At 34.7% G+C, this 26,013-nt stretch overlaps 1 protein-coding gene across 4 annotated transcripts in view; it reads left to right on the plus strand.

Annotated features, from left to right (window-relative positions):
* Window positions 1-26,013, plus strand: part of LOC148951707 (CCAAT/enhancer-binding protein gamma-like) — a 378,366-nt gene that overhangs the window by 186,617 nt on the left and 165,736 nt on the right. For 2 of the 4 annotated variants that reach the window (XM_089088674.1, XM_089088675.1), the window contains exon 3: window positions 9,678-9,799. The exons of 1 other annotated variant lie outside the window; for it this stretch is intronic. The gene's annotated coding sequence lies outside the window, so the exon portion shown is untranslated. Of the gene's footprint in view, window positions 1-1,396; window positions 1,546-9,677; window positions 9,800-26,013 lie in introns of those variants that run through there. One more of the 4 variants, XM_089088673.1, reaches the window with a different exon arrangement.

Here is a 26,013-nt window from a genome sequence, read left to right on the forward strand (position 1 = left end):
CTGATTTTCGAGAAAGGGGGAAACACCTACAAAAAGTCAAACGATCTTAATGAAAACCACGCCATCAAATTTAGCATATTAGAAAACCTATCGTACAGATTTTAGGCTCCTATTTACAAAAATGTTAGGTTTTGTATTTTTGGCCAGAAGAAAGATATATTAGAAGATCAAGAGAGGGCTCATTCAAACGGAAATTGAAAGTTCTAGTGTCCTTTTTAAGTGATTAAAAAGATTGGACGGCAACTAGTCCCCTCCCACGTCCATTTCCCCCCAATCAGATCAAATTTTTGATATCCATTTTGTTGAGCATCGTTGAAAGGTCGAATAACTATTCTTCTGGGGATGACGTGAACCTCTGCAGCCAGAGGCTTAATTTCCTATGGGGCAGGGGTAACTGCCCCCTCCAGACTTCAGTTTTCCCCGAGACCCCATTTACCCAACCCCCCCCCCAGATCCCTGTTTGCCTCCACAGCTCAAATATAGTTTCTGCAATAAGTCTGGTTAACTAAGATAAGCCTGCATAATTCAAGCATCCAGAGAAACAGGTCTGTTTTCTTTAGTATATCTTTGTCTTTATGGGACTATATGGCTCATTTTTCATTTTTCACTATCATTTACACTTGATTTGGGAAAATTAGCTCCAACTTGCCCCCCCCCCCCTCCAGAAATTGACGAAATCTATGCTACTGCCTACAGTCTTGGGGAAGGGACTATAAGCCATGGGATTTACCCACTGTTTACGAATAGTGTTTTTTATTTGGAAACATACGGGCATTTTTCGGTGGAATTTTTCTGTCGGGGGATTTTTAGGGGGTAATTTTCTATGGATAGGGAGGGGATTTACCGGCCTTATTTGAAAAAGATAAAAAATTAAATAAAAAAGCAAGTTTTTCTTCAACTGAAGAGCAGCATTCAAACTTAAAACGAACGGAAATTATTCTGCATATGAGGGGTTTCCCCCCTCTCAACCCCTCCGTCTGTTTGATTTTCTACCCCGACGCTTTGAGAACGAGTGCTCAAACACAAGGGTATTACGTAAAAAAATTTAGCGCAACGATCGAGAAGTTGTAGAGAGGGCAGCCTTTCTCATATACCGAGTAATGTCTGTTCGTTTCAATTCTCAATGCTGCTTCTGACTTTCATTTGAAAAAAAAACTAGTTTTTATTTTTAAGTTAACATCTGACAAATACAAATCCTTATTTGATTGCCCTCTCGTTGCATAAGTTGAGCAAGGTCATGTTTGTTGTCCTTCGTGACGCGTTTCGGAGAAACTTGATTTTACGTCACTAAAAGTACTGTTTATGTTCTGGAACCGTTATCTGAAAGGGTGCGAATAGCATCGGCTCCCAACAGCTGTGTCAATACTACGCAATAAAAGTTCACCTACATTTTCAGATCGTTCAATCTTGCAATTCGGTTTAGCTAAAAAGTTGCTGTTTTTTCGTGTCTTTCTTTTTGTCTAAAGCCGTGATGGTACATTTGTGTTAGTTGGTACCCGCACGATATACTGTATAGGACGATACTAATCGAATCTAGTCAAACAGGTATATGTCAATAGAGTATTGGATCGCAAATCGTGGTTTGTCATTGCATTGACAATATTTAAACTATTGTTTTTTGGGGGTTTAGGAAAAAAAATGTACCTAGGTTAGGATACGCATTTAATATATGCTATGCCTTCGGTGGGGCATGGCAATATTTTGGTGGGTCATGCGCAGGTCTTGCATCCTTTGGCTGCCTATACCTTATACCCCTAAATTTGAAAGACAAATATTTCTCATGTGGATGAAGTCACGTTCAAATGTATTTGAAGAGCAAAAAGATACATTATAGTATTGAAATGACGTTATACATTGTGTAAAAGGTATTGTATTCGGGCATTATTTTTCATTAGGTTAAAATATGCCAAGATGAGACCCAAAAAAGATAACAAGTTAATGGCTTTGTAAGCTTCCTTCATGAGAATACAGATACAAATTTTGAATAATTGATTTTAATATCACGAGGGGGCATCAGGATTTTAGAAATTCCTAGGTGGGACAGGGCCCAAAAACGGTTGGAACCACTAATCTAAATGTATAAGATAACTCAGCATCCCAAAAATCAGAACCTGAGCGTTCAGTTGCATATTCTATCAATGGTTGTCGGCCATCTTGAATACATTAGTGAAGTCACTAGACATGCACTTATGTTCAGGCTCTCATTACTGCATATATTGCAGCCTATTGGTCTCTTTTTTATGACTTTCAGCTTTTTAAAGTGAAGTAATATTTTGCATTGCTGAAAAGTGCATTTGCTAGAAATAGTCCTTGGGCGTGAATGTATGTGAATATAAGAAAGTAGTCCTTTTAGTGAATCCTGCATTTAAGATACAAAACGGTTATCCCTGACCTCTTTCAAGCTGGACAATGTGCCACTGTTTGTTTTTTTTATTTGACAGATTCCCATTTTGCCCTCTTATTTGGATTAATGGTGCCCAATCAATACTTAGTTTTATTTATTTGATGTGATTCAGGCAAGTACGCAGGTGGCTTTCCTCCCTCCCCTCTCCAAAATATCCCAAACATTTACATTAGACCCATAATCTCTTGCAGAGGCGTCTTTGGGGGGTGGGGGGCAAGGGGGGGGGTCAGTTGCCCCCCAATAATATGGAACGAATTATTAAATATCCCATGCCTCTTGACTATCCGGATATGGACCCTTCTTACCCCCAATAAAAATCATGCATACGTATCTAGTGTGGATAGGAAATAAACGTGCCTGCATTGTCCTTTAGGCAGCAACTCATTTCATCAGCGTATTTAGTCTGGTTTTCTTAAAAAAAAAATTATGTTTTTCATTACTGAAAAACGCACTAAATAAAAATAACACTTAATCTAAAAATGAAAGAAAGTCCTTGAGACTAAAAACACAAAAGGACTACGGTGTTTGGGCAACAAGAAAGTGCAAAGAAAGCTACTGTACAGTAGGGCAACAAGCCCATATTACAGCATGTGCGGCAATTTAGGGACTCTCGCCCATCAGAGGGCCTTGTTAAAAATTAAATTTTTTGATAACTTTGTATCTGATTTTTAAATAAAATAATTTAATACTTTTGTGTTTGTTTGCGACAAGCTGGGATAATTTAGCACATTGCCCAGTCATTTTAAGCACTGCTAATATTTTTTCGGTCACTTCAAGTAATTGACAGTAGAACTAGATATAAATCAATTTAAAGAGCAAGAGTTGCCTTCCCTTGAGCAGCAAGAGCTGACAACCCCCATGCCTTCTCAAGACCAGAACATAACTTGCGCTTTACTAAAAACAAGATAGATTTTAAAGGTTGTTTTCACTTTTTTGACTTTAATGAATTAAAAATTATTAAAACTTTAAGGAATGAACATCAGTATATGTATATTTAACTGACAATCTACGGTCTTTTTTCTTTCTTTTTTTAGTGAAGGGCAAATTGTGTCCTGGCCTTGAGAAGGCTTGGGGGTTGTCAACCCTACTCATGTTAATTTTTGCTCTTTTTGAGTTTTACTCAGTTATTTATTGTATTTCTGTTTGTTTTAAGGTTCATTCATTTGTTGATGGTGATTGGTGGTAGTTTTACGCTTGGAAGATTATTTGACTTTATTTCTGTACATTTTTGGCTTAATGGAGCTCTTTACTTTTCTTTGGAAAACTTATTTTGTGATAATGTTTTAAAATTGATCAATTTAAAGAGCAAGAGCCGTCTTTTTTTGATAGTTATGTTAAACCTTCAATTTCGTTTCCTTAAATAAGTTCCAATTTCCATAACTACGAAAGAGAAATAAAAATCTCCAACCCATCATTCACGTCTCGGGTCATTCAAAACGAGCATATAAAGGTTATAAAGCTCAGAGGATCCCAATATGAAAGAAAGAAAAGCCGGCATGTTAAACATTAGGGACTTTTCAGCAAGCATTCTAGGGAAAAAAAACTAGCTGAAAAAATGATTCAAACATTTAATTCCAAAGGTTGACGCAGTTAGAGTTTGATGATTGCCAGAGGTCGCACCAAAGGAAGAAATATTGTGGCATTTGTTTTTTAAATTATAGAAGCCACTCTGTATCAATTAGGTATGAAACATGGAATCTTAAATCAACTTTATACTAAGAGTATGAACCAATTCCAATATGTAATGAAAAGTGTATTTAGGCCGAAGAAATTTCTCAGCTGTATTTCCAAGCTGAGCCCCGAAATTCTAAATTTTCGTAAGTTTTTTGGCGTTTCATTCAAATTATCATTTTTTTTCTGTTATGGACTCCTCCACCTTCGAAACTTCACTGCATCCGCCCCTGCATCTTACTGTCCCAATTTCTTTTTTCGGATCGGACCCGAGTGGAATGGCGTCATACCAAATCTTTGAAATTGACCTAAGTTATCTTGCCTTATTGAGCAATGAGGATTTTGAGTGGGCCATAGGCAGGGAGTTGTGCGGTCACTATGTAAAATAAATCATATTTAGACTAGAAATTCAAATCTTTTTTTGTCACATATTCTCCGCCAATCAATAACGAATCTTAATTAATAACAGAGTACAGGATTAAAGGAATGCAAGTGCAGAGAGAAGCTTTTAAGATAAAGGTTTCTGAAACTATCATTGAAATCAAATCGTTTTCTTTCCATTGTATTTTCCTCAGATGAAAATAAAACCAAGAAGACTTGGCTCACTTACTTTGAAAGAAGGGAAGATACTTAGAGAACCATGTAAAAAATACTGTAATTTTTAACCTGAAGCGGTGTCATATTTGGGTTCCTGAACAGATTGAAAAATTAGATTTCATGTGTGTTGGGGCATTGTGTTACAAAAGAAAAAAGAAAAAAAACAGCCTTATTCAATAATTAGTGAATACATTCAACTGTTTGTCAGTGAGACAAACACTGTTCGTGCCAACCAACACAAATTGTTATTCGGGTCTTTCACGCTGAACCGTAGAACCTTTTACACCAGCATAATTTAATGACTTTGTTAGGTTGTGTAATCTTATAGAAAAAATTATGTCTGCAATTTAGGCAGTGCTAAGTAGACTTTAGCGATACTTAGAATTTTAAGCCGGTAATATTACATTATGCTATGGAAAAGTCAATATAGCTGCAACAAAGTGGAATTTTTAAACGAAGCTTAAATCAATTTTAAAAACTCAATATTAAAAACAAACTAATAAACTTCTCCTAAAAAGCCTTTCATGCTTTTTAGGATCAGATCTTGAATTCCCTCCTTTATTCCAAATTTTAAATTCTGAATAGTTTGCTAATGATGAATTTGACGATTTTAGGCAATGATTATTGCGATTTTTTGAATTTTTTACGTTTGCATAGTGTGAAAGGACTTGTTTAAATATGAAGTAAAACTAAATGAAAATACCGAAAATAGGGTATAATACTGAAAATTAAACAGTTGAGAGTAACAAAAACAAAATTTTTCACTAATAACAGTAGAAGTCCGAATATTTCAGCTTCACGTCTGGAAACCTTCATCAACGGGGAAAAAACAACATAAACTAAATTAAATAAACTAAACGGACCTACTACCGTTTGTTTTGGTGCGAGGTGGGTATTTTCATATCAAGCGTTATTGAGATGTGATTTTTTGATCGTTTGTTTTCTGTTTTTTCCTTTTCTATTTGTGTTTAATTTAGTTCTTTTTTCGTTGATATTTGGACGTTCATTATTATTAGTGATTTTTGTTACTTTCCTCTGTTTTATTTGAAAGATTATACCCGTTTTTTTATGTTTTCATATCGTTGTATTTGTAAATGGAAAGGCAGTATGGTCTAAGAAATTATTTAAATGTTAAACGTTATGCGTAACGTAAAATAACTGCTTAGCATTGAAAATTATGTATGCAGTGTAAAATCCGTGTAACAACCGGCGATGGAAAGAGTTTCCCAAAAAAGTTTCTTGTTATTCTTCATGATTAATAAACAGACATATAAAACCACTTAACATGTCAGTTCCATTTTAGGAATTGGTGCCTGGACTCCTGGCATCAAAAAAAAAAAAAAAAAAAAAAAAAAAAAAAAAAAAAGTTTTTGTGTCAAATCTATGGTGCCATGTCTGGAACTATATGAAATAATGAATACTGATGTAGTATTAGTCATCTAAACTCTAAGCGGTCTTCTTAAAATCGGTTTAATGGGGCTATGTACTCGAATAGGTCCTCCTCCTCCCAAATCATGGAAGATTGCCTGGTTACTACACTTGCTTAACTATTGCTCGACTCGGACTAATTACATACTGGCGTCTTAGCATGCAAAATTGTCCGATCACTACACTTTGCTTAACTAATTTTCGACTCAGACGAATTACATACTGGCGTATTAATATTATCCAGTCCATGTTTAAGGGTCTTGAGTTCCAAAAAGATTGAATTCTAGGAGCCTAGTTTTTTTCTCTACTTGAACTTAAAGTCCAAGTAACACATGTTTTCAGCTAGAGATCTATATATAGGCAGACTCAGTATCGACCAATGACAATTCACTTCCTATTTTATAAGCAGCCCTATTTGGTCAAAGTGGTGGTTGCCTGTAAAGGATGTCTAGCTTTGCGCATGTGTGAACTGGGCTTTAGAAAACCGATGGATGATTTAAGACGGTTTGTAAAATATAATGTCAATACAATATTAAATGTTAGTATTAGTAAAAAAAGAAGATATAACTGAAATATAACTAAAATGTAAAGTTAATCTTAATACTGAATAAAATTAAATACAATTTTAATTTTAAAATACAGTAAAGACTATTTTAGAGTGCTCAAATATAATTTAGAAATGTAATGGCAATATAAATATTATTAAACTATAACGTTAACTTTAGTTTGTAAGGAAGACTATTTAAATACAGTTTAAAATATTACATTTAAATTACGATGCTATTATTAAAACAAAGATAATTTAAATAAAAAAGGCTGATGTTAAAATATACTGTTAATGTCAATATAAATCCAATTAAAATATCATTAAATTCAACATTAATATTATAATATAACAAATACTATTTAAGAGTGATATATGAAGGTGTATTGTTACTATAATGTTAATGGTAATATAAACATCTTTAGAATACAATTAAGATTTAAGTAAATGCTTAAATATAAGAAAGACTATTCATGAGAGCATAAAATATTAGAACATAACATTAAAATAGTGTTAATGTTAACATAAATATAATTAAACTATAATTATTATGTAATGTAGTGTTAAAATGTTACGAAAACTATCTAAGAGTGAATTTTAAATATGGTGTTGATGTTAATATAGATACAATTGAAAAATTATGTTAGTCTAGAAAGTATAATATAGACATTTTAAGAGTGCAGTTTAACATATAATGTTTAAAATAGATGCTAATATAATGTTAATAAATACAATACAATATTAGTGTCAAAATACAATCATTAGCCTTATTATTTAAGAGAGCAGTTAAAGATATAATCTTTGTATATTTGCTAATATTAACATTGATTTAATTTAAATACAATCTTAATAGACGCAGGTGCATAAAAATGAGGTTGTAGGAAATTCCGCCTGAAGACTTACCACCTTTAGATTTGGCACCGTGGAAGTGCAGGGGTTTTGCAATTACCATTATTAAGATTATGGGCAGACTTACAAAATTCGCGTCAAGGCTCAGGCCACAAAGGCCTACTGCCTCCGTATAAAAAAATGCAGCACCCCCAGCCGCTGGGCTATTGGCATCCCCTTGGGCGTGACATTTTGAAATAGAGCTTATCTATATATGCAATACCTCTATAGAAGAGCATCCTTGATAGTGTCAAGGCGTCCAGCATTTTCTTCCTCCCACTCCAAAGAATCCTATTCATTAGCTTCAGACCGACTTGGACAGGCAACACTCACCGCTCAAAAGGGCGGAGAGAGCCGCCTACCACTCGCCACTCATCAGCGCCACGCAACCCTTGATTCTCAGAACCAGCACTAGCAAGTGAACTTCTTTTTTCCTCGTCGAATTTATCCTCAAGGGAATTGTTGTTGCGCCACGGACGTCACTTCCTATTCTGAGTGGGATTGACCCCCAGGTCAAGGATTCTGGTAGTTATTGCTGGCTTCAGTGCATCAGATCTTGGCAGTGTGTTCCATAACACACCCTACCTCGTCGTCAGACCCTGGGTTGGATAGCCAGTGGCTTGATGGTGACTGAAATTAATTGTGGTAGGACCTTGTGTTTGCCTACTACTCTCAGGGGTACCATGTGAAGGTTGTCACCACTACCATCTTTCTGCAACTACAATCGGGTAGTTGTCACCACTACCATCTTTCTGCAACTACAATAGGGTAGTATTTGTCATCACTACCTCCTTCCTGCAACTACAATTGGCTCCTAAAAAAAAAAAAAAAAAAAAAAACTGTCTTCCTACTTTAGTAACTGAAATAAATGAAATCCAAATCAGTTTTTTAATTAAGTGGTTGTAAAATTCGTGGGTGAAATGTTCCCCTGGTAATCAATTAAAGAAAAGTGATTGCAGACCATTATGAACACCAGCTGTCTATCTTAATTTGTTCATTTTCTTTTTTTTTCAAAAGTTGGTCAAAGTTGCGTGAAAGTTTTTTGGGATCTTCTTCAAAAATTTGTTTTATTCAAACAAAAAAGGCATTGCTGCTTACAGCCAAAATTCTAGAAGAAAGATGTGTTGAAAAAATTATTCTTCCAAGAGCATTTGGAAACCGAAACGGTATATTTCTTGGGTATTTCTATTTTTCACTGCTGGGGACGCTTTAAAATATTCTAGTGCTTCTAGGAAAAACCCTGGCGAATTACAATGGATTTTACCGAAAACAGGAGTTTCAATAAAAGTCTTGTTTAAGCTATAATTTATTATATTAAAAGGCGAGACTGGTATTTTTCTAGTTTCTTCGTCATTTAGTGATATTTGACGTCGACTGGTACAAAATGATAGCACTTCTAACAAGTAAGCAGATGAATGTATTGCAGCCAAAATTGTATATGTTTACTTAAGTGGCTTTCACATTATATACGTAATTTATCTATTTGGTTATGTTCCCCTCTGAACGAGACACTAATTCTTACTTCATTATATTTAGAAGATTTTTATATATTCGACATGCATCCCACCCCTAGCCCCTCTATTAGCTGGGTATAACTACAGGGCAAATCCGAAAAGTTGCGAATTTTGCTTTTTTTGTATTGTTTTCTGTACCTATTTATCATCAACAATCGATCCATGATTCCAAATAATAAAAAAAGAAAACAACACCTATTAAATGCGTTCCGAAAAAATCAGAATGTAATGAAATAATAATATTGTTACTGAAGTGCTTCTTTCAGGGGCGGACATGAACTACTATGTTACCTTTTAGGCTCAGTTTTAGTATTTTTAGGCATATACCTTGGACATTTCTCAGCAATCCCCTTGTGTGAAGCTGACGCAAGTTGTGTATCAATGAAAATAAATAATTATGTTTTAGCATTGGCACAAGTTTACTTTCCGCTTTATTTATTTTGTATTTATCAGCTTTTTATCGAATGAACATTATAGGCTTGAGGCTCATTTTCCTTGGATTTGCTATTGCGTAACAAATTGTGCAATTTTGCGGCGTAGAATAATTTTTAAGTAGCAAACTTAAATCAATTTCTAATTAATAAACAAATATACGCAATGGTGCACTTATTTTTTTTTTTTTTTTCAATAGGTAGGACGAACGGAGGACAAATAGAAAGCTCAAGGCCTGTGAAAGCAGACAAATATACCGAAGCTAAGAAGAGACAAGACTAGCAGAAATATAATACTGAAAGCAGAGAAGTGAATAGAAAGGTAAACTTTATCCGTCACAGTATTGCAGCCAGAAAGTTTTGAGGCTCAGTCAGTAGCGTCAATTCACGGAAATTAGGGGGGGGGGCAAAATGTATTTTCTAAAATCTAGTGGGGGGGGGGGGCATTTTTTTATTTTTTTATATAACAACATTTTGGCATATAAGGTTTTTATGGAAAGGGTGGTAGTATAAGGCTCATTGGATTTTAAATCAGAAGTTCTAGTGCCCTTGTTAAGAGCCAAAGTGATCGGAGGGCAGCCACCATCCCCCCTCTCCACACACACACACATGTTGTATTTATTGAGAAAGGTATGCTTGTTTGAACTTTACTTCCCAAGAAGACGAAGGACATACAGGTGAGCCTTTCAGAGATTTTTGAAGGGAGCGTTGAACTAAATCAAAAGACGTTATGTGCATATGGATTGTCAAAAGGACGTAACTCAGGAATGAGTGAGTATATTAATTTGGAAAATTCAGGAAATGAAAAGGGAGATGATCAAAAAGGCAATATTTGCATGTTGCCAGTGCTACCACCACTACTACTACAACACTACTCCATTTATAGTATTGAGGGGAATTTCGAACCAAATCAAAAGACACTATGTCCTTGCATATTATCAAAAAAGCGTACCTCAAGAATTGAAGTGGGTTTTAATTTGGATTTTTCAGAGTATGCTTCAAGGGAAAGATCTTCTGACCAAAAGACAATATGTGGACATTACTGCTAATACTCCTGTTACTGCTACATTGACTACTACTACTTCTATTGGAACTACTTGTAAGGCTAAGAGCATTGAGATGAAAATTTCAAGAAGTATATGAACATACAGATTATCAAAAGGACATATCAGCAATGTCTAATTGTATTAAGTTGAAACTTCCAAGACTTGATGAGAGGGATGTTCTACTGACCAATAGTCAAAATGGTAATATTACTGCTGAAGTGCCATTGATATTACTAGTAATATCAATGCTACTACTCTGACAACTATTACTACTATGCCTAATGGTAGTATTAATGGTTCCAGGGGGGCCTTGGCCAGCCCCCCCCCCGGGAATTTAGACCCGAGTAGCAAGAAAATAAAAGTGTAGCAACTTATTAAAGAAAAAAAATTTCTTATTTTTGTTTTGTCTAAGAACTGCTATGAAACTTGTTTAGAATCAATTCAGAATTTAATTCAATTCTTCGATCTTAGATTAACTCAGTATAGGTCATTATTGATCTATCTAAAGGAGACCGAAACCAGATTTAGGGTGTAGAGTAAATACTCTCAAGGGCATTTTTTATGCCCTAGCAATAGTTCGACAGGCTTGATAAAGCTTACCGCATTTTGGAATTAATAAACAAAGAAAGTTTTATATATATATATATATATATATATATATATATATATATATATATATATATATATATATATATATATATATATATATATATATATATATATATATATATATATATATATATACAGCGGCGTGCCCTACCAGGAGTCAGTTTGGTCTTGGTTTTTGCTCATATTTTAAGCCGTAAGTCGTTTTTTTATTTTTTTTTTCCTTTAATTTTAAAATATAATACTAGTTAAGGGGTAAGATTATAATTTTGCTTAAGTCTATAATGATCATCCTGTGTCTATTCTATTGGTTGTATCCTATAAGGTCTTATCCCATTAGAAATTTTGCTTACTCTTCTTTCATAATAATGAAACGTAACTTTTAGCTTACACCTGAACGGGAATTTAGTCAATATACCAGAATTTATGAATTAAAAATATTGATCTTTTAATAAATCAACAAATAATTCTAAAGAAGTTACAAATAAATGGCTTAAATTGAATAGTAAAATTAATGCTAATTAGTAAAATAGTAACCATTCTTTTTTTATAGTAAAAAAGGATTTATAGAATATTATGATGATATAAAAGTAATTGATCAGTCTAAAAGTATCATGATCAGTCTGGTGGCCGGCGTTTACCCCCCCCCCCCGGCGATTACCCCCTTGGAAAATACCACCCCTCGGAAAATACCCTCCCCACCCCCCGTGGAAAAAAGGCTTTCCAAATTTGAGAATTTTATTTGAGTTTAATTTTTTTATTTTCTGTTGGGGGAAGGAATTTTGGTAATTGTGTATTATGCGCCACTCACTCAAGTTTACGCTCTGTAAAATTTGAAATCACACCGGGTTTTTTCGTTAGTTTCTTCGTTACTTTAGAAATAAATTTGGGCTATAGATTTGGACATTAGGGGGGAGAGTACAGTGTAGCGGGTCTGCATGCAAGGTGTGTTTGGTACAATTATTCTGCATATTAGATAGATAGATAGATGAGTGTATTTTAAAGCCAAACATACGGCCATGAACACAGCAAAATAACATAAATGAAAGCCACAAATAACATAAACTTTTGATCATAATACACATAAATGAAACACTACATTAACCTAACAATAGTACTTAATACTTGGAAAAAACGGTAATTGATAAAAAAAAATCATTTAACACATGGAAAAAAAAAACAAAAAAACATTACATTTACTTTATACTGTTTTTTTTTTATTTGTTTAACAAAATTTCCAGATACCTCGCTATTCTTCTGTAACTTTTTTTTTATAGTGAATCCTCGCCGTTTGAAATTTTCCTGAATTTTGTTTTATTTTGAATGTAAATAATAAGTTATGTCATTTGTATATATGTCTTTGTTTGTCTCTGTAATCAGCTGTCAGTATCATGATGATAAAATAGGAAAAATTGTCACAGTCCAGTCTACAATTTGAAATCCTTCTCAAGATTGCAACCGGCTCAATACGACAGATTCTCGAACTTTTGCAAAAGCTTTTACCCAGATCCATGTCTGCTTAAGCGACAGTATATAATACAATGAACATGCCGAACAGGGCATTATCGGAAGTTGTCTTTTTTCAATGGTGACAATAGCTTGTCAACGAGTTTGACATAGTAGCTAACTGGTTAAAACTCAAAAATAATACTTAACTGATCAACGATATACTTCTTTGTATTTTTTTTTTTTTACCACAAAATTTATTTCTCCTCCAATCTTTGCTATTCTGGTATCTGGACCCCCTGGAAAATTTTCTGCGGGTGCCCTTGCAACACGCCGTCTGCACGCTGGTTGTCAAAAGGGTGTAACCGCAATATCTTAGGAACAGTTTGGTGTGTGGAGTTGAAACTAATAGGGCTTGTTGTGAAGGATGTTGAACTAACCAAAAGAAAATATATGCATCTTAATGCTATTGTTTCTACTCATGTACTACTACCGTCGCTGTTAATACTACTATAACTACTAATGCCACTAAAGCTTAGGCTACTACTATTAATTCTATTGCTACTGCTAATACTTCTGCTATTAAAATTAAGGATATTAAGGCGAAAAATTTGGGGTATATAGAAATTATGTGGAACTAAATCGAAACATACTATGCCCACACAGGTTGTCAAGCGGACGTATCGGATACGCTTCAGGAACGGTTGATGGTATTAAATTGAAACTTAGACCTTTAAGGGAAAGTTGTGGGGGATTTTGAACTAGCCGTAAGGCACTATGTGTATGCTTTTAGTACCATTACAGTTATTGTAACTAATGACGCTAAAGGTATTTAGGTGAAACTTTTAGGGAATGTTCAGGGAGAATTTCAATTAAAGAAAAAACTGTCTGCATGCAGGTTTCCAAAAGAGCATATAAGCAATATCATAGGCAGCTTCACTCCATAGGCAACACCATTACTAGAAATATCAATAAAACTTGTAAAGGAGCTAATTTGATTCAAAATTAAAAGTTATAGTGCCCCTTTTAAGAGTAAGAAGAGACTGGGGGGAGCAGCACTGCTCTCAAGCCCATTCATTTTCACAACACACTCAGTCAAAATTTTGAGACAGCCATTCTGTTCAGCATAGTAGAGCGGTCCAGCGACTATTTCTTCAGGGATATCGGGCATGCCAACCCCCCCCCCCACAATTATACAATTGGTCAATTATGCTTTAAAAATAAATGTCGCTTTAAAACTAAATCAAAACGCATTGTGTTTATGGTTGCCAATTAGTTACCTCCGCAAAATATTGAGAACGACTGGGAGCATTAAGTTGAAACTTTCGGGGCCACTACTATTACTACTTCTGTTCTTACAATTTAAATAAATAAAAAGAGTGTAAGTATATCCAGGTTGTCAAAAAACATGATATAATCTTATGGAAATAATATTAAGTCTTATTAAGGAGGTATTACATTAAATTAAAAAGTATTATTTATGTCAGGATTAAAAATTGTTGAAAAAGTTTCTCCAACATACAAATAACAAGCCAAGTATGAATTCTTATAGAAAAAAAAAAGGTATAAAACGTTTTTTCCATGAAAAAGACTGTCAATAAAAAGCGAACAGAAATCTATTTTAAAAACTTTTCCACAAAGCAAGTTTTTCAAAAAAAGATAAAGGGCTCCATTAAGCCAAAAATCAGCCGAAATAAAAGTCAAATTATCTTCCAAGCGTATAACTACCACAAGTCACTATCAATTACTAAATGAAACCCAAAACGAACAGAAATCAGAGGCAACGCTATAGCGTTGCCTATAGTAATGGCCATACTGCTCCAATGTTTTATTATTATTTATAATTTTTTTTCCCAGAGGCAATTCATGTGGAAGGGGTTGTCATAGAAACTTCAAAGGGAGCTCATTGGATTGGAAATCGAGAGTTCTAGTGCCTTTTTTAAGGGTCAAAACTGATTGGAAGGCAACTAACACCCCTTCCACGCCCACCAGTTCCCCAAACACATCCAATAAAATTTTTTACCCAGGTCTCCAGGCCTTTGAGGAAGACAATCCCCCACAGCCCTCAGGGCAAGGGTTGTAAGTTATGCCGTGGGAGCATATAAGGTTTGTATAGAAATCTTTGTTGTAGAAACTTCGAAAAGGACTCATTCGATTGGAAATTCAAAAGGCTAGTGCCCTTTTTAATAGTCAAAAGTGATTGGAGGGCAACTAACCCCCTCTCATGCCCACCTTTTCCCCAAACACATCCTATCAAAATTTTGAGATAGCCATTTAGCCATTTTGTTCAACGTAGTTGAAAATTCAGGAAATTAGGTCTTAGAGGATAACAACCCCTCCCCCCCCCCCCCAGAGCCCTCAAGGCAAGGGTTGTAAGTTGTGCCCGGGGGCATATAAGGTTTTTATAGAAAGCGTTGTCGTAGAAACTTCAGAAAGGGTTCATTCGATTGGAAATTTAAGCGGCTAGTTCCCTTTTTAATAGTCGACAGTGATTGGAAGGCAACTAATACCCCTTCCACGCCCACCATTTCCCCAAAAACATCCAATAGAAATTTTGATATAGCCATTTTGTTCAACGTAGTTGAAAGTGCTGGAAATTATATGTTCGAGCCAGACACTCCCCCCACTGTCTTCAGGGCAAGGGTTATAAGTCTTGCCCTGGGGGCATATATGGTTTTTATGGAAGGAATGCTCGTATAAGCTTCAGAGAGGGCTCATTCGATTGGAAATTGAAAGTTCTAGTTCACTTTATAAGCGTCAAAAGATATCGGACGGTAACCAGCCCCCCTAACCCTTTTTTCCCAAATGCATCCGAAAAAAATTTTGAGATAGCTATTTTGCTAAAAATAAATCAAAGATCATATAACAAGTATTCCGGTGTCGACAAAACCCCCCAGGGCCCGGGGGCAGGCGTTGTTAGTTATGCCCTGGGGGCATATATGGATTTTATGGAAGGGATGCTCGTATTAACTTCAAATAGGGCTCATTTAATTGGAAAATGAAAGTTCTAGTTCACTTTTTAAGAGTCAAAAGAGATTAGAGGGCACCTAGCCCCCCCCCTCCACGCTCTATTTTTCTCAAACACATTCGATAAGAACTTTGAGATATCTATTTTCTTAAAAATAGTTCAAAGACCATATAACGAAAGCTTCGGGGAAGAAAAAGCCCCCCAGGGCCCGAGGGCAGGCGTTTCAAGTTATGCCCTGGGGGAATATATGGTTCATATTGAAGGGATGCTCGTATAAACTTCAAAGAGGGCTCATTTGATTGGAAATTGAAAGTTCTAGTTCTGCTTTTTAGAATCAAAAGAGATTGTAGGGCAACTAGCCCCCCATGCCCCTTTTCCCCCAAATGCATTTAATAAAATTTTTAGATAGTCATTAAGTTAAAAACTGCCCAAAAGTCACATAAAAAAACTCAGGTGTCGTCACAATCCCCCAGGGCCCGGGGGCAGGCGTTGTAAGTCATAAATTTTTAAGAGTCAAAAGAGATCGGAGGCAACTAGCCCCCCCCCTCTGCGCCCTAAAAATATCAGATAAATATTTTGAGATAGAAATTTTGTTAAAAATAGTTCAAAGATCAGATAACAAAAAAACTCTGGTGTCGACACAGCCCCCCAGGGCCCGGGGATAGACGTTGTAAGTTATGCCTTGGGGGCATATATGGTTGTTATGGAAGGGATGCTCGTATAAACTTCATAGATGGCTCATTTGATCAGAAATTATAAGTTAAAATTCACTTTTTAAGATTCAAAACTGATTGGAGGGCAGCTAGCCTCCCCCCCACACTCCATTTATTGTTTTTTTCCCAGAGGCATTTCATATAGAAGGGGTTGTCGTATAAACTTCAAATGGGGCTCATTCGATTGGAAATCGAGAGTTCTATTACCCTTTTTAAGAGTCAAAAGTGATCGAAGGGAAACTAGCACCCCCCCCCCCCCAAGGCCTTTTTCCCAAATACATCTGAAAAAAATTGAGATAGCCATTTTGATAAAAATAGTTCAAAGATAATATTACAAAAACTCCTTTACGTATAGCCATTTCGTTAAAAATAATTCAAAGGTCAGATAAGAAAATTTCTTGTGTAGAAACAACTCCCCCAGGCCCCGGGGAAGGCGTTGTAAGTATTGCTCTGGGGGCATATATGGTTCTTATGGAAGGTGCTCGTATAAACTTCGGAGAGGTCTCATATTATTGGAAATTGAAAGTTCTCGTTCACTTTGTAAGAGTCAAAAGAGATCGGGGGCAACTAGCCCCCCTCTCCACCCCCTATTTTCCTCAAACCCATCCGATAAGAACTTTGAGAGAGCCATTTTTTCAAAATAGTTAAAAGGTGAGATAACAAAAATTCCGATGTCGACACAACCCCCCCAGGGCCCGGGGGACAGGAATTGTAAGCTATGTCCTGGGGCCGTATGTGGTTCTTATGAAAGGGATGCTCGTATAAACTTCAGAGATTTCCGTTGATTTGAATGGAAATTTAAATTTGTAGTTCATTTTCTCAGAGTGAAAAAAGATTGGAGGGCAACTAGCCCCTCCACGCCTTTGGGTTTATCGGATGGATAAACCCATCCGATAAAAATTTGAGCTGACCATTTTGTTAAAAACAGTTCAACAATCAGATATTAAGACTCTGGGGTCGACACAACCTCGCAGGGACAGGCATTGTAAGTTATACTATGCGGATATATATGGTCCTTATAGAAGGGATGCTCGTATAAACTTCAGATAGGGCTCATTTGATTGAAAATAGAAAGTTCTAGTTCACTTTTAAAGATTCAAAAGAGACCGAAGCTTAATTAGCACCACCACGCCCTTTTCCCCAAACCCTTCCGATAAAAAATTTAGATAGCCATTTTGTTAAAAATAATTCAAACATCAGATAATAAAAACTCCGAGGTTGACACAAACCCATTTTTTCACTTTGATATTATTACTTCGATACCAGTTTTGATACTTTGATGAATATTTGATTTATTAAAAAAAAATTGACATTGAAATAAGGTATTTTAAAAAAAAAACTTGAAACTTTTTGCAGTCAAAAACGAATAAAAATTGATTAAAAAATACTTTCCAAAAAATAAGTTTTTCAAAGAAAAGTAAAGGCCATTTTAAACTTAAGCTCGGCAGATACAAATACCTTTTAAAAATCAAACTCAAAACGACCAGAAATTACTATTAAAAAACAAATGAAACCCAAAACGAACAGAAATTAAATAAACAATCATAGCAAAAAACATACAACAAGTAGTAATGTATGAATAAATAGATCTTAAAGCGAGTAATGCTTAGATTGAATATGAAAATCAAGCTTAAAACGAAAAAAAATTTTTTTATTGAAGTATGAATGAAACTTAAAACAAACAGAAATTACACAAACGATCAATGCAAACAAACATGCAATAGATATTAATGTAAATTAACAAATAAATCTTAAAACGAGTGAAACTTAAATTGAATATGCAAATCAAGCTTGAAACGAATAAAATCATTGCAAACAAGAGTTTGGGTATCACCTTCTCTCTCATTGTAAAGGTCTGAAACCTGCTGCGTCTTTGGCGCTTTATTGAAAACTATGTGCGTCTTGAGCAGTCTTGGAATGTACAAACAATATCAAATTGAATATTTGATGTATAATGATATTAATTGTTGAAAGATTCATCAGTTCAAGAATTCATTTCACTGTAATTTTATTTTTATTTTCAATGCTGTAAGAACTGAAAAAGAAAATATTTGTAATATATTTCGTTTTCAGTTAAACGCCAATGACGCAGTAGACTTACGTTTTTTATTTACAGTTAAGGAAGGAGGCAGTATCCAAACACTTGTTTGTAGTGAAACTATATTTGTCTTGAACAACTTTAAAAAGAGCTAATAAATTAAATTGAATGTTTGATGAATAATGATATTAATTGCTGAAAGCTCATCAGTTCAAAATGTTACTATAATTTTAATATTTATTTTCAATATTAAGTACAAAAGAAAATATTTGTCATAAAATCGGTTTTCAGTAATGCGCCAATGACGCATTAGGTTTTAAACTTTTACAGTGAGAGAAGAAGATGATACCCGTTTGTTTTTTTTTCTTTCAGTAAAGTCAGCAAATTTATGTTCTGGTCTTGAGATTCAAAAGTAAGGGAATTGCTCCCTCCTCAGTCCCTCTGCTCGTTACGCAAAGTTTTATAGCGTTTTAAAATACTTCTCATTCCAATTCAACGGCTGTTGGGCTTGAGCTTAAAGAACTTAAGTTTTAAAGTGCTGGAACAAAAAGTGAAACTTAAGCGTAAGCAATAGGGGGACTGAGTAAGGAGCAGTCCACTTCATATATGGAATAATTTATGTTCGTTTTAAGTGTTAATATTACTTCTTACTTTTTGTTAAAAAAAAAACTTGTTATGATTGTTTTTAAATCATGCCGAGTCCTAACCAAGGGATGACGTGGTACATGGGGTTTAAATATTGTATTTTTCGCCTGAAACGTACAAAGCGTTTCTTTTTTTAATTATTTGACCTCGCTAGGACTCTAAAGATCAATTTTCTTCCAGTAGGAAAGCGCTCCAAGCAACACAACTAAACTCCCATTTCCAACATTCTGTACTAGGGAAATACTTTCAAAAAATAACACATCCCCGTGACGTAGCAAGACACGCCTCTGTCTATTCCATGACACATCTGGCGGGATTCCAAGTTCATGTCGGTCTTCTCCTGACCAGATGTAACATCAGTGTTGCAAAACACGCAGAGAAAATATTTTTTTTAAACAAAATTGATCTAAATGTATTTCTAGCGATAAAGATTAACGGGTGCGTAAATTGTGTAAACACCTTGATCGTGCTAAACAATAAATCTTAAAAACACAGACTTTTTAAGTAAAAGTTTGATTATTTAAAACAAATTTACAAATAATTTTAAAAACACAGAAAAAACAGTTAAAAAACACGACAAACAAAAAATAAAACGTGAAAAAGGGCTTATCGTAATATATGCAAAAAGAACCGTGTATTATAAAAAGCCGGGGATCCTAGCAGGCAATACCAGGGGGTATGAATGATGTTATATACAAATTGAATCCCTTTTAAGAAGTTTTTAACGAAAATGCATCGTTTCTTTGAGAGGGATGTTAGATTTCACACCATTGTGACAATCCGCCCCTAGCAATCATTTCTAGAGGGAAGGTATATATTAGATGCAAGTTAAGACGTATTAAGAGCTTTTAAGGAAAATACCCCGTTTTCTTTGATCTAAACTTATGAATATTGCACAATATCCTGACAATACGCCTTACCCTCCCCCTAGCAATCATTTCCAGAGGGCGCGTTGATATTAGAGTTAAATTTATGCCATGTTAAGAGCTTTTTAACAAAAATGCATCGTTTCTTAGAGTGGGATGTTAGATTTCAGTCCCCTTGTGCCGAAAAATTCGCTTAACACCTCTACCTTAACTTTTAAGGTGTAACAAAATATTACTTCAAGGCAATACATGCCACCCTGGTAAACCAAGGATGGCATACAGCACCCTCTGGCACTCTCATTATTCCAAGGGCACAGATATTTTACACATATTACAGATATTTTCATTTAAAAAATGGTTTTAACTCCAATGATTTATGTTTTAGTAATCCGCCCTCAAAATGATACATATCGGTTATATATTACAGATCTAGTTAGAAGAACCTTTAAGAAGGGGTCTCTGAAGTTGGAGTTTTAGTAATTTTTTGCAGAATGGAGTCAGAGTTGTAGTCGATGTATGGAATGCACCAGGAATTAGAGTTGAAATCGGTTATAAATTACAAATATAGTTAAAAGGAACCTTTTAGAGCGAGGTTCTGAAGTCGGAATTTTAGTAATTTTTTGCTGAATGGAGTCGAAGTCGGGGTCGATATATTGGAAATGTCTGGAGCTAGAGTCAAATCGGTTATAAATTAAAAATAAAGTTAAAAGAACCTTTAAAACAGGATTCTGAAGTTGGAGTTTTACAGATGCCCCCATCTCCCTAGCTATCATATTCAGAGGGCAGGATTGATATTAGACGCAAATTTTTAGGTATTGTTGAGGTATTTCCGATAGTCCTTAACGAAAATACAGCGTTTCTTTGAGTGCAAGTTATATTTTCGCCCCCCCCCACCCTCCATGGTAAAAAGTCTTTAACGCCTCCATATTAAATTTTAAACTGTAGAACACGTTTGTCCATGCAATTCACGCCACAGTACCATTATTTGACTGCCCCACACCCCTTAACAATCATTCCTAAGACACTTTTCAGACATTCCTTGTTAAAAATTATGCTATAATCTGGTGATTCAGGTTTTTACAACCCATCTCTACGGGATACAACATCTCCACCACCGTGGCATTACACACTTCCCCATCCGTCATTCACGTGGCATCACGCCTCTTCATCCGCCCTCCCTTATGATATTTTCAACCGTTTTACTCCGAAAATAAGCTAGTGAATCAAAATTAAACACTATATTTTTGAATAGTGAGATGTCGTCATTTCTTTGCTAGGGTATGACGCTCCAACGAATTCACGCCACAGTATCCCACTATTATTAATATGTGGCACCCTCTTACATCACATCATCATTTCTAAGACATTTTCAGACATTTCTTGTTAAAATTTATGCTTCAACCCATTGATTCTTGTTTTTCGCAAGCCAAGCCATTCATGATGCTCCACAAAACACATCACACCACCATGTCATTACGCGCCTGGCCCACTTTGGGGAAAGTTTGACTATGGATAAACAAACATTTAAGGATTTAAGCAATTACCTTCATTATTTTAACATTTACTTCATATATTTAATATTTTCTATGGCTTATGACCCGGGGATGTAGAATATTTAAGATATTATTTTCCTTATTTTATTTATCTTACATATTTTTCATTATTTTCCTGGGGTTTAATAGATCCAGGGCATGGAAAAATTCAGCCTCGAGTGAGACGAATGACTTAGGCTATCTCTATAGTGTTGTGTCTAGGTATTTTGTATCAGTGTTACCGCCATTGATGTTTTAAAGTGCATTTGCAGCTTTCTCCTTTGAATCATATGACTCAGGATGTATTTATAGTGTTGTGTCGTGCTTTATTTTGTCAGTGTTACCTCTCTTGATTTTTCAAAGTGCATTTTTTTCATAGGAAACGTCTGACTCAATATATTTTTATAGTGTTGTGTCATGCTTTATCATGTCAGTTTTACCTCGGTTGATGTCTCAAATTGCATTTTGGAAGTTTTCTCGTTTGAAGCATGTGATTCAAGATATTTTTGTAGTTTTGTGTCGGGTTTTGTCTTAACTGTGTTACATCTGGTGATGTCTCAAAGTTCATTTTGGGAGTTTCGCATTTGATACGTATGACTCAAGATGTTTTTGTAGTTTAGTGTTAGGGTTTTCTTGTCACTGTTACCTCAGTTTATGTTATAAAGTTCATTTTGGAATTTTTTTTGTTTGAAACGTATCACTGAAGATGTTTTTATACTGTTGTGTCGTGGTTTATCTTGTCAGTGTTACCTCTATCGATGTTTCAAGGTGTGGTTTGGAAGTTTCTCGTATGAAACGTAATAATCAAGATATTATTGTAGTGTTGTAGCATATGTTGCTTTTGTCACCTCAATTTATGTTCTCAAAGTGGATTTTGGAAGTTTTTTTTTTGAAATATAGGACTTGGCTTATTTTTGTAGTGTTTTGTCGTGGCTTGTCTTGTCAGTGTTACCTCTGTTAATATTTCAAAGTGCATCCTGGAAGTTTTTTCGTTTGAAAGATATGACTCTAGATATGTTTGGTAGTGATGCGTCCCGCTTTATCTAGTCTATGTTACTTCATTTGATGCTTCAAAGTTCATTTTGGAAAGTTTCTCGTTTGAAACGTATGACTCAGAATTTTCTTGTAGTGCTGTGTCGTGGTTTATTATGCCCGTGTTACCTCAGTTGATGCTTTCAAAGTGCATTTTGGAAGTTTCTCGTTTGAAACGTGTGACTTGGGATATTTTGTTGTGATGTGTTGTGACTTGTCTTTGTTACCTCTCTTGATGCTTTCCAGGTGCATTGAGGAAGTTTTTTTCGTTTGAATCGTATGACTCAGGATGGATAGTGTTGTGTCGTGGTTTATCATGTCAGTGTCACCTCAGCCGGTTTCAAAGTTCATTTTGGAAGTTTTTTTCGTTTGAAACATATGACTCAAGATATTTTTTGTACTGTCCTGGTTTGTTTTGTCACTGTTACCTCACTTGATGCTTTCAAGGTGTATTTTGGAAGTTTCTCGTTTGAAACCTGTGACTTGGGATATTTTTAAAGTTATGTATCGTGACTTGTCTTTGTTACCTCTCTTGATGCTTTCAAAGTGCATTGAGGAAGTTTTTCGTTTGTCGTAGTTTGTTTTGTCAGTCTTACCCCTGTTAATGTTTCAAAGTGCATTTTGGAAGTTTTATCGTTTGAAAAATATGACTCGTAATGTTTTAATAGTGTTGTGGCATGGCTTATCTTGTCAGTGGTATCTCAGTTGATCTTTCAAAGTTTATTTTGGAAGTTTTTTTTCGTTTGAAACAAATAACTCAAGATATTTTTATATTGTCCTGGTTTGTCTTGTCACTGTTACCTCACTTGATGTTTCAAAGTGTATTTTGGAAATTTTTTCATTTGAAACACATGATTCATGATATTTTTCAAGTGTTGTATGCAGGTTTATCTTATCAGTGTAACAAACATTTACTCAATACTATCAAATTTCTCTTGGAAGTAACAGGTTTTTTTCTCAATAGTAACAAATTTTGTCTAATAGCAGCAACTTTTTCGTCAAAGATTACAAATTTCTCTTAGAATTAACAATTTTATGCCTTCGTTAACAAGTTTTATGTTAGAACTAGAAAGATTTTCTTAATACTAACAAATTTTCCCTTCGAAGTAACAACTTTTTGCTTAATACTAAAAAAGTTTTACTTAATACTATCAAATTTTTCTGGGAAGTAACAGGTTTTGCTTAATAATAGTAACAAATTCTTTTTAATAACAGCAAGTTATATATATATGAAATATATGAAAGTTCTCTTAGAAGTAACAATTTTCTGTTATTGCTACCAAGTTTTCTGTTAGAAGTAGCAAGTTTCTCTTTATACTAACAAATTTTCTCTTCGGAGTAACAACTTTTTCTTTAATACTAACAATCTTCTACTTAATATTATCAAATTGCTGTTGGAGATAACAGCCTTTTTCTTAATAGTAACAATTTTTTTGTAATAGTAGCAAGTTTTCCATCAAAGATAACTAATTTCACTAAGAACCAACAATTTTCTGACTATGCTAACAAATTTTCCGTTACAGTTAACAAGTTTTTCCTGAAATTAACAAATTTTCTTTTAGAAGCAACGACTTTTCTCTAACACTCATAAATTTTTACTTAATACTATCAAATGTCTCTTGGAAGTAATAGGTTTTTCATAATAGTAAGAAATTTTCTAGCCAAAAATATGATACTTCTCTTACAAGTAACAATTTTTTTGTTTATGCTAAAAAGTTTTCCGCTAGAAGTATAAAGTTTTTCTTAACAATAACAAATTTTCTCTCAGAAGTAATGACTTTTTCTTTAATACCAACAAACTTTTACTTAATGCTATCAAATTTCTCTTGGAAGTAACAGGTGTTTTCTTAATATTAGCAAATTTTTTCTGTTAGGAGCAAGTTTTCTGTCATAGATAATATATTTCTCTTAGAACTAACAATTTTCTGTCTGTGCTAACAAGTTTTCTTTTTCTTAACAGTAACAAAATTTTACCTCGAAGTAACAGCTTTTTCCTTAATACTAACAAAGTTTTACTTATTACTATCAAATTTCACTGGGAAGTAACAGTTTTTTTCTTCATAGTAACAAAGTTTTTTCTAATACCAGCAAGCTCTCTGTCAAAGATAAGAAATTTTTTGTAGTTTTTTCTAACTACGTTTAAGTTAGGTTCATTTAACTTAGGTTAGCATGAGTGGTCATGTTTTCTTGGGCCAGAATCCCTAGAAAATATTAAATATATGAAGTAAATGTGAAAATATTGAAGATAATTGCTTAAATCCTTAAATGCTTGTATATCAATATTCAAAATTTCCCGCAGTGGGCCCAGCACAAAATGCCATGGTGGTGTGATGTGTTTTATGGAGCATCTTGAATGGCTTGGCTTGCGAAAAACAAGAATTAATGGGCTTAAGCATAAACTTTAAAAAAGATATATCTGAAAAATGTCTTAGGAATTATGATGTGATGTCAGAGGGTGCCACAGAGGAATAATCGTGGGGTAATGTGGCGTGAATTGGTTGGAGCATCATGCTCTAGAAAAGAAATGGCGACTTATCGCTGTTCAAAAATATGCCGTTTAATTTAGGTTCACTAGCTTATTTTCACAATGTAACGGTTAAAAATTTCCTAGGTGTAGGGGGGGGGGTTGTGATAAGGGATGGGGAGGTGTGTAATGCCACGGTGGTGTGAATTGGCATGGTGTATCACGTAGGGATGGGTTGGGAAAACTTGAATCACTGGATTGAGGCATAATTTTTAACAAGAAATGTCTGAAAAATATCTTAGGAATAACTGTTAGGGGAGTGTGAGGGCGGTCAAATAATGGTACTTTGGGGTGAATTGCATGGAGTACCGTGTTCTACAGTTTAAGAGTTAAGATGGAGATGTTAAAGAATTTTATCATGGAGGTTGGGGGGGCCGAAAATCTAACTTGCACTCAAAGAAACGCTGTATTTTCGTTAAGGGTTCTCGGAAATACCTCTATAATGCCTAAAAATTTGCGTCTAATATCAACCCTGCCCTCTGGAAATGATTAATAGGAAGGTGGGTGTAAAATCGATGATGCAAAACACGGAGAGGAAATATTTTATTTTTGGACAAAATTGCTCTAAATGTATCTCTAACGATAAAGACTAAGGGATACTTAAATTGTGTAGACACCTTGATCGTGCAAAACAATAAATCTTAAAAACACAGAAAAAAAGTTAAAAACACGACAGACAAAAATCAAAACGTAAAAAAGGCTTATTGTAATATATGCAAACAGAAACGTGTATTATAGAAAGTTGGGGATCCTAGCTTACAATACCAGAGGGTATGGCTGACATTACATGCAAATTTAAGCTCTATTAAGAACTTTTTAACGAAAATGCATCGTTTCCTTTTGAGTGGGATGTTAGATTTCACATCATCGCAACAATACGCCCCACCCACCCCCTAGCAATCATTTGCAGAGAGAAAGGTAGATATTAGATGCAATTTAAGACATATTAAGAGCTTTTAAGGAAAATACCCAATTTTCTTTAAGCTAAACTTATGAATATTTCACAGTATTCTGACAATACGCCCCACTCTGCCCCTAGTAATCATTTCCAGAGGGCGCGTTGATATTAGAATTGAATTTATACCATATTAAGAGCTTTTAACGAAAATGCATCGTTTCT

Source organism: Artemia sp. Qi Xiang Cuo, chromosome 5 (assembly GCF_049724085.1).
Source record: "Artemia sp. Qi Xiang Cuo chromosome 5, ASM4972408v1, whole genome shotgun sequence".
Taxonomy (NCBI): domain Eukaryota; kingdom Metazoa; phylum Arthropoda; class Branchiopoda; order Anostraca; family Artemiidae; genus Artemia; species Artemia sp. Qi Xiang Cuo.